At 43.7% G+C, this 9,203-nt stretch overlaps 1 long non-coding RNA gene across 1 annotated transcript in view; it reads right to left on the bottom strand.

The window, feature by feature from the left end:
- Positions 1–1,290: 1,290 nt before the first annotated feature.
- LOC108364718 (uncharacterized) overlaps positions 1,291–9,203 on the bottom strand; it is a 10,249-nt gene continuing 2,336 nt past the window's right edge. Inside the window, exons 2-3 of the long non-coding RNA XR_001847804.1 lie at positions 7,424–7,430; positions 1,291–1,301 (exon numbers count right to left, since the gene is read on the bottom strand). This is a non-coding gene — a long non-coding RNA (uncharacterized LOC108364718). The remainder of the gene's footprint in view (positions 1,302–7,423; positions 7,431–9,203) is intronic.

Genomic DNA, 9,203 nt, shown 5'->3' with positions numbered 1-9,203 from the left:
AGCACTTTACGGAATCCGTGCTGGTGCTTAGCTGGGGTCAGGTGGCAAGTGAAGTATGGGAATAGTAGGGCCTCAAGCGTCTTCGCGACCGGGGAAAGGAGCGTTATCGGGCGATAAGTCTCCTTTGTTGGCGGGCTTCCCCGGTTTCAGCAGTGGGACCACTCTTCCTGATTTCCACACATCAGGAATGATGAGAGTGGCCATGGACAGGTTGAGGACCTCCGTTAGGTAAGCTACTCCCTTAGGCCCTAAATGTTTTAGCATCAGCATACAGACTCCGTCGGGTCCAATGGCTTTGGAGGCTTTCGAATTCCCGATGGCCCCCTTCACTTCACAGCTGGTGAAAACAAGTGGTGCACTGTTTTTTGGCAGCTTGTGCAGCCTCCTGGTCACTCGACGTTTGGCCTTGTCTACCGAAGGGTGCAGTGTGAATTGCCTACTAAAGTAGGCTGGGCATTTCTTCGGGTCCGACGAAGCGCGACGCTGCTCTCGGTGACTTCCGCGAAGCCGTCCCAATCAGCTTTGTTGAAGTTGGTATAGGTTCGGTGGTCCGCGGGAGCAAAGTCGGTGGGCTTATTGATCGAGATGACTATGGGTAGATGGTCTGATGCTAGTGTTAGCATAGGTCGCCATGAGACGCTATTGATCAAACCAGCGCTAGCAATTGTTAGGTCTGGCGAGCCGCTGCAGCTACCCATAATCCTGGTGGGGGCGTCGTCGTTCATGGTGCAGAATGTCGAATCGTCTATCTGCTCAGCCAAAAGGTTTCCCCTACGATCATTGGCCAGGCTTGAGTGCCATAGATCGTGGTGCGCGTTGAAGTCACCTACTACCATTCGGTTTTCACCTCTGAGTAGCGCACCTATGTCAGGGTGATATCCTGCCGGGCAGCAGGTGACAGGGGGTATATAAACGTTGAATATTTCGAGCTCGACATCGCCTGACCGGACAGCTATGCCCTACCATTCTAGGGTGGTGTCCCTCGGGTCGATGTCTTCTTCGATAAGCCGATACTGCACTGTGTGGTGTAAGATGAACGCTAGTCCGCCACCATTATCTCGTTCGCGATCTTTACGGAGCACATTGTAGGCGGCGCAACCCAATAGAGTTGAGTTGCTGTGCAACTTCGTTTCTTGGACCGCAGCTATCAATATGCCGTGCCGACCCATAAAGACTACTATCTCCTCAATCTTGCTCTGGAGTCCGTTGCAGTTGAGTTGTAGGAGTTTCGTATGCCTTTGGTGGCTGGTCGCGATACGGGGGGTGAGGGAGGAGTGAGGTCTACCTTGGGCCTGTTGCATCTGCCGCGCTTGCTGTTGCTGCCTGTTGGTAGGTGGCTGCAATGGGGGCGCTGTTGTCTGCGTCAGTGGCGGTTGGGAGGTTTGCTGCTGCCCAGAGGAGCTTCTCGGAGCCGTGCAGGCTCTTCGGGTGTTGGGTGCGTTGCGCGAGCGGGTAGCCGTGGAGGCTGATTGTGCCGTTTGGCTTGAGCAGCAGGGAGCCACATAGCTTGTGGTCCACTCCCGATGAGACCTAAGACCAGAGCAGGTTCTTAGGTGACTCCATCCGTTGCATGAGTTGCACCTAACCGAAGTGGAGTTTGGATGGAGTCGATTCTGGGAAACACAGCAGAAATACGTTTCTGGTCCGGGTTTGGGCTCTACGCCCGGCTGCAAGGAGTTGCTCCATGGACGAACACTGATTGAGGGGTATCGCCGATCTAAGCGGGGTTAGGTCGCCGAAACAACAGCCCTTGGTCGGGTAAAACCCGAGTCATTCCGGTACGTAGAACCGGCTGTCTTGGGAATGAAGAAAAGGCTCTGAACACCTTTTGCAGAGAACACCTTTCTGCGTATCAAAATTTTCAAGATCTATTCATCCGTTTTTAAGAAATCTTGATTTCAAAAATTGCATATTTTGAACTTTAACCTTTGATAATTTTTGTTGTTGTTGTTTGCCCAAAAAAAGAAGTATAGCGTTATACTCAGCTCAATCATCTATCGATACCAATATTTTTTTTTGTTTTTGAGATTTGGAGCCCAACTGCATGTGTTCCATGGGCAAATCTAAAAAACAGGTAGCCTTGGTGTTATTTAGCTTTATTTTCACTGTTGGAAACTATATCAAGCTGGTAGCTTTTGGATATTATTCATTGACGTATACTTGAAGCCTCAAAAAAAAATAGGATGAATTTGCTGCATAACTTTTGAATTATAGGTGTTTAAATTAAACAAAAAATAATAATGAAAACAAGTGAATTTTTTATGTAATTTTTAAGAGAGGCTAAATTAATTATGTCAACTTTTGAAGCACACCATATTCTGACTTGAAATTTAATGGGCATTTAGCACTTATGTGTATATGTACTTCATATGTAGTAGGTAAGAAAAGTGTGCATTACAAAACAACGAAATGGTCTGTAACTCCACATTTCACAATTTTCAAAATTTTCGGTTTATCGCGTATAGTTTTTGAAGCATTTAATTTTAAGAACTTCTTAAGTTTACAAACAATTACGAATAATTTGATACCTTAGCAAGAGTTGTGCTTTTAGAATAAACCAACTTTTAAAGATAAAATATTCTGCGATCTTGAGCGTAATTTTTATTCCAAAAATATCTGAATTGAAGGCACATTTGGAAAATACGTCGAAACGATCTAAATCGTTCGATAACTACTAGTCCTTATAAAATTACATTAAAGTGTAAAATGCTTCAAAAACATTTTCTTTAGAAGTGCGTAAAAACCCTGATTTACTACTTTTAATGATGCGCCTTCTTGTAGTCAGCATATTTCGAGCGTGGTATCAAATACAATTTTTTTCGACAAAGGTTCTGATAGTTGCTCTTACTTAATTGGAGCCTTTTAAATTCTATGGCGTCTTCAGTTTTGCCCGATTCTCTCCACTTTTGGAGATAGCGGTACTTGAAACCATGATAAAAACATTACAAGGTAAATTCATTCTCTCATGTCGTCGGCCATGACTTTTTTCTGACGTTTGCCAACATTTTAAAATCATATAAAATTGAAAATAAAAAAATTAAATTGTTCACAATTGTTGTTGTTTGAGGTTGAAAATGAGAATGTGTGTGTGAGTTTGAGTTTTGATTTTAAAATTATATTGTTGGCAAACGTCAGACTGCCTCTCAATGGTTTTACCTTGTTATGTTTTTATCATGCTTGAAACTTTGCTTAAATTTGAACTATTTTATAAAAAACCTCTCAGTTTTGAAGATATTTTACTAAAAATTTGCACACGCTTGTATTTTAATATTTCCTTCACTATTCATATAATCATCGAAATCGGTTCACTCTAAAATCTAGCTCCCATACATCTGATTGTCCAGAGATGCTGTATTACGTTATAACTCGTCCAATTAAATAGGTAAACATTTAGTATAGGTTCACTTTAACATATAGCACGCATACAATTTATTAATCAGATATGAAGTTAGAGTTATAGCGCAAAAACACATATCTGAGTAATCAGTTGTATTGGAGCTATAGGTTAAAGTGCACCCATTTCGATAATTTTAAGGAATAATTAAGGTAATATTAAAAAACCGTTATGTGGAAAATTTTAATAAAATAACTTCAATACTGAGGGAGTTATTTATAAAATAGTTATAATAGTTATATAGTTTCATAACCGTTATCTCGAAAACCGGAGCCAATCTGGTAAAACGAGGGATACCATTGAACTTAGAACAATTAAGCGAGTTCAACTTTCAAAATCCCTGCTCACAATTTACAACTTGAACAACGTAATTTGAACCCAGCTTATTCTTTTGTTTTCTATTTCATGTTTATTCCTCGTCTAACCTTTGAAGCACTTGATTAAAATGAATATAACTTATATTAATCGATTTATTAAGAGAATACGAATAAAATGGTATATAAAACATAGATGTGCTCACTAATTTACAAATTAAAATTTTTTTTTTGGAGGTACACCTATTTGTTAGATTTGCCCTTATATGTATAGCTGCGTTTTCGTATTCTCCAGCAAAAAATATTCAGTAACTTGCCAGTAACCAAATTTCGGAGAGTAAGCCAATATTTACTCCCAATGAGTGAAATATGCAAGAAAATACGAAAACGCAAAACCAGCAAGAAGTTGCTAATTTTATGGACAGCTTATCAATTAGTTATTTTCCGATACAATTTTCTTAGAAAAGTAGTATTTTCCATCTTATTATATATTTAAATATTTTTTTTGTCAGTTGCAACTCTAAAAGCACCACAAACAATTATTTTGTTAATGTGAATTACATTAAGCATCATGCCATCAGCTGTTTTTCTTACTAGCAAATAGTTGCTAGTAAATATTTATCCAGTAAAAATCCAGTAAAACTTGCAAGTACGAAAACGACATCTAGTAAAAAAAAAATAGTACTGGATTTACTGGATAGTGCGTACGCGAACAGGGCTTATGTATGTAATATGTAGTTCTTAAATAAATAAAATTATAGTTTAAAAAACTAAAACCTCCCTATTATAATTGCCGTTCGTACCGTCATCAGGTATGTAACTTGAGAACAGAAATCGCTGCATCTTTTAGGCGCATCAATCAGCCATATTCTGCATTTCAATTTCGTTTCCGCATTCCGCTCCGCTGGAATCGAACTTAGGTATTCTGCGTTACGATCGAAACGAAAGAAGAGGAAGAGAAAAAACATATTTCGAAATCAGCTGTTTGCCTAGGAATGTGTGAAATCGAAACAAAACAAAGAAATATTTGCTACCAAACTATGAAGCATATGAAGTTAAAGTTTGTAAATATTTTAAAATAACTAAATATATCTTGCATCACTGTAATTAAAAATAAAATTTCGTTTGCTCTTAATTTAGTGGAAACATAATTTTAAGAATGAAATCCTTAGCCGCGGCATTATTGCTTGAAGAGGAGAACGAGTCCCAGATTGCTGATGCGGAAGTTGAAAGGCGGAGATTTAGGGACATGTTTGATCTTTTACAGATGAGTGAAGAGTCATAAGAAATTCATCTTGAACTGTATTACTCATCGCTCAAAGTCAGTGAAATTATAAACGTTGTTTGAGCACTCCACAACATTTGCATTTACTACAGAGTGGAAGATTTGAACGCAAATGAATTCCATTTTGAAAGCCGTCAGGAGGAGGGGAAGAACAAAGCTCCATAGCAAATCGAATTCGAGACAACATACGCACCTCCTTTTAAAAAGTTTGTTGTTGTTGTTGTTGTTGTAGCGGCTACAACAACCCCGCCCAGATCGGCTGATATCTCAGTCGTAGTCGTCGAGTTCCACTAACGGCAGCCCCAAGAAGCGTGCAGCCTCTATGGGGTCGGTCCATAGGGACGACGCCGTTAGGGTTGTGGAGTTTTCCGGGCATGCGAAGAGATGTTTCGAGTCGTGAGGGGTCTCTCCGCATGCCGGACATTCGTTCGGCACATCCGCATTTAACCTACTCAGGTAGGAATTTAGCCTGCTGCTAGTAGCCAGAGCGAAGTTGGGCTATTGTTGTTCTGGTCTCCCGAGGCAGATGGAGCTCCGTCGCGTCAATGTCCGGTGTTTGTGTGCCTACAACGGCTTTCACAGGTCTTGAGTCTACATAACTCGAGACTGCGTCCCTGTGAATGCCGTTCAGGGCCTCTCTGTGAGCTGACGGGTCCAAGCGCTGCTTAATGAACCTCTGGACTTCGTCCGTCAGTTCATATAGATGCCTCCTGAGGCGAGGGCTCCTCTGCAAGCAGCTGTCTATTTGGGTGGCCACATCTGTGGCTCCCACACGAAACTGCTTGCAGAGCATCGTGTTGTGCTCCCTATTTGGGAGCATTTTCGCCTCATCGTGGAGGTGGTGTTCTGGTGACATCAGGAGGCATCCGGTTGTTGTTGTTGTTGTTGTAGCGGCTACAACAACCCCGCCCAGGACAGTTGGTATCTCAGTCGTTGTCGTCAAGTTCCACTAACGGCAACCCTAGGAAGCGTGCAGCTTCTGTGGGGTTTGTCCACAGGGACAAGGCCGTTAGGGTTGTCGGGTTTTCCGGGCATGCGAAGAGATGTTTCGAGTCATGTGGGGTCTCTCGCATGCCGGACACTCATTCGGCACATCCTCATTCAACCTACTCAGGTAGGAGTTTAACCTGCTGCAGTAGCCGGAGCGAAGTTGTGCAAGTGTTGTGCGAGTCTCCCGAGGCAGATAGATAAAGCTCTGTCTCGTCTATGTCCGGGGGTGGTATGCCTAGAACGGCATTCACAGGTCTAGAGTCTACATAACTCGAGACTGAGTCCCTGTGAATGCCGTTCAGGGCCTGTCGGTAAGCTGTCGAGTCCAGAGGTTGCTTGCTGAACCTGACGTGCCTAGGCGAGGGCTCCTCTGCAAGCAGCTGTCTGCTTGGGTGGCCACTTCTGTGGGGCCCGATCAGGTACTGCTTGCAGAGCATTATATTGTGCTCCTTTACGGGGAGCATTTGCGCCTCGCCGTGTAGATTGTGTTCGGGCGACATCAGGAGGCATCCTGTCGCAGTCCTGAGTGCGGTGTTCTGTACAGTCTGTAGCTTCGTCCACAGCGTCCTACTAGTCCCTGGCGACCACACTGGCGCTGCGTAGTTTAAAACCGGCCGGCCTATTGCTCTTGTATGTTGCCAGCAACGTTTCTTGGCCCCTATTATGAGTTGCATCCGATTTTCGACCTTGGTCGAAAGTGCTGAGCGAACGAATTTTCATTTGGTATCATGGCGCTCATTCGATGAAGAATAGCGCTATTGTGAATTTCGCTCGTTTAGGTTGTTCACAATAGTATATTTTTCACCGCTGAGACGCTTTGTTTACAAATCGTGCAAACTAAATAGTGAGCTTATACATATTTATGTAAATTTGTTCTAATTAAAATGAAGTAAAAAAGAAAGCAAGTTTATAAAAACCTGGTAAAATGAGTACAACGAGTTCTGGTTCAACGATTCGTCAGAGGATGAGAGCTTAGTAAACTGGCCAGGAGTAGCAAATGTTTAAGAGAGTTTAAGTTTATTAGTCTTTCGAATATATTTTGATATAAAATATATTTAAGAAATTTGTCTACAGATTCATTAAAAAGTTCCGACCATCTAAAGAGCCGTTTGTGAGCCAAATCTATTTAAAATATTTTAAAACTATCAACAGCGCTACGATTTTGTGATCTCAACAAGATGGGATTTTCTTTCACAAGTTAAACCAGCCTTTCGAGCTTGTGTTTAGTATTCACGATGTTAGAACTGCATGAGATTAATAAAAATTGTTTAAAATTAGTGTCTAGCCGCCAAAATGTAAGAAAACATATACAAAATCATACATTTTTCACAATTTTCTAACATTTCGCTACACCATCGAAAGCAAAATTCTGTTCGACAGAAAATTCGATACTCAACGAAAATTTCGACACGCTTGCGTAGCTCATAATACGAATTTCACTTTCGATCTTCTATCTTCGATAGCCAGCGAAGATCGAAAATCGAATGCAGCTCATAATAAGGGCCTTTGTCTTTGCCCCAAGTACTGCCGGCTAGCGACTTGAGGACCTTGTTGCGGCTCTGTACTTTATTGACAATAGCGGTTGCGTGCACAGAGAAGGAGAGCAGGCTGTCGAATGTTACTCCGAGTATTTTGGGGTTATTCACCGTCGGAATAGGTGTGTCATCGACGTGAATCCCCAGCGGTAGCCTGACCTCCTTCGTCCAGGTTGTGAACAGGGTCGCGGAGGATTTCGTAGGGGAGAGGGCTAGACACTTTGCAGTGAAGAAGCGAGAAAGTTCGGAGAGATACCCGTTTACTTTCGAACACAGGTCATCAATTCCATTCCCAGTCGCCATGATCGAGCAATCGTCGGCATAAGAGACAATCGAGACTCCCTCTGGTGGTTGAGGGAGCTTTGAAATGTAAAAGTTAAACAGTAGCGGGGAAAGGACACCACCCTGAGGAACCTCCTGTTTTATTTTTCGCTGCTTACTCGTTTTGTCTCTAAACATTACCGACGAATGTCGACCACTCAGATAACTTGCCGACCACCGTTTGAGCCTCTGTGGGAGAGAGGGGGCCTCTATATCTTTCTAGTAGCGTGGAATGGTAGACGGTGTCAAAAACCTTTGACAGGTCCAACGCTACTAGAATCGGTCTCTCACAGGGACGGTTCCGGTTAAGGCCACGAGTTATCTGAGTGTTTAAGGCGTTAAGTGCTGTTGTTGTACTGTGCACTTTACGGAAATCATGCTGATGCTTCGCTGGGGTCAAGTGGTTTGTGAAGTACGGGAGTAGCAAGGCCTCGAGTATCTTCGCTACCGGGGAAAGGAGTGTTATCGGACGATAAGAATCTCCTTTGTTGGCAGGTTTCCCCGGTTTGAGCAGTGCGACCACTCTCCCCACCTTCCAGATGTCTGGGATGATGAGAGTGGCCACTGACAAGTTGGGGACCTCCGTTAGGTACGCTTCCCCCGCAGGACCCAAATTTTTCAGCATCAGCATGCATATTCCGTCAGGACCCATGGCTTTGGAGGCTTTCGCCTTCCCGATGGCCACCTGAACTTCACCGAAGTGAAAACAAGGGGGGCACAGGTTGTTGGCAGTTTGTGCAGCCTTTTGCTCACTCGACGCTTGGCTTTGTCCACCGGAGGATGCAGTATGAACTGCCGGCTAAAATAGCTCGTGCATCGCTCCGGGTCCGACGAAGGAAATTTCTTCCGCTTATGTACGTTTACTAGTTGCCGAATCTCCGCGTTGAGATCCCTGATACGGGAATCTCCGGGATCGACCTGACGAAGGCTATCACGCTCATCGGCTAGAACAGCCGCTTCGGCAGGGAAGTTTGGACGTGGGCCCGATATACATCCTGCCGGTATGAAGCGAGCTGCAGCAGCAGTGACAGCCCTGCGGAACTTACGTTCACCGAGATGGACGTCGGTTGGTGTGGGGAGCGCTGTGAAGGTGTTTTCGGTAAACTCCGCGTAACCTTTCCAATCAGCTTTAGAAAAGTTAATATAGGTCCGGTGTTTGGCGGAGGCAAAGTCGGTTGGTTTATCTATCGAGATGACTATGGGTAGGTGGTCTGATGATAGAGTCAGCATAGGTCCCCATGTTATGCTGTTTATCAGACCAGGCATCCGGTTGTTGTTGTTGTTGTAGCGGCTACAACAACCCCGCCCAGATCGGTTGGTATCTCAGTCGTTGTCGTCAAGTTCCACTAACGGCAACCCTAGGA

Source organism: Rhagoletis zephyria, unplaced genomic scaffold, assembly GCF_001687245.7.
Source record: "Rhagoletis zephyria isolate East Lansing unplaced genomic scaffold, Rhagoletis_zephyria_1.1 Rzeph_scaffold_01646, whole genome shotgun sequence".
In the NCBI taxonomy this organism is placed as follows: domain Eukaryota; kingdom Metazoa; phylum Arthropoda; class Insecta; order Diptera; family Tephritidae; genus Rhagoletis; species Rhagoletis zephyria.
This window is presented reverse-complemented; position numbering and strand designations above follow the sequence as displayed.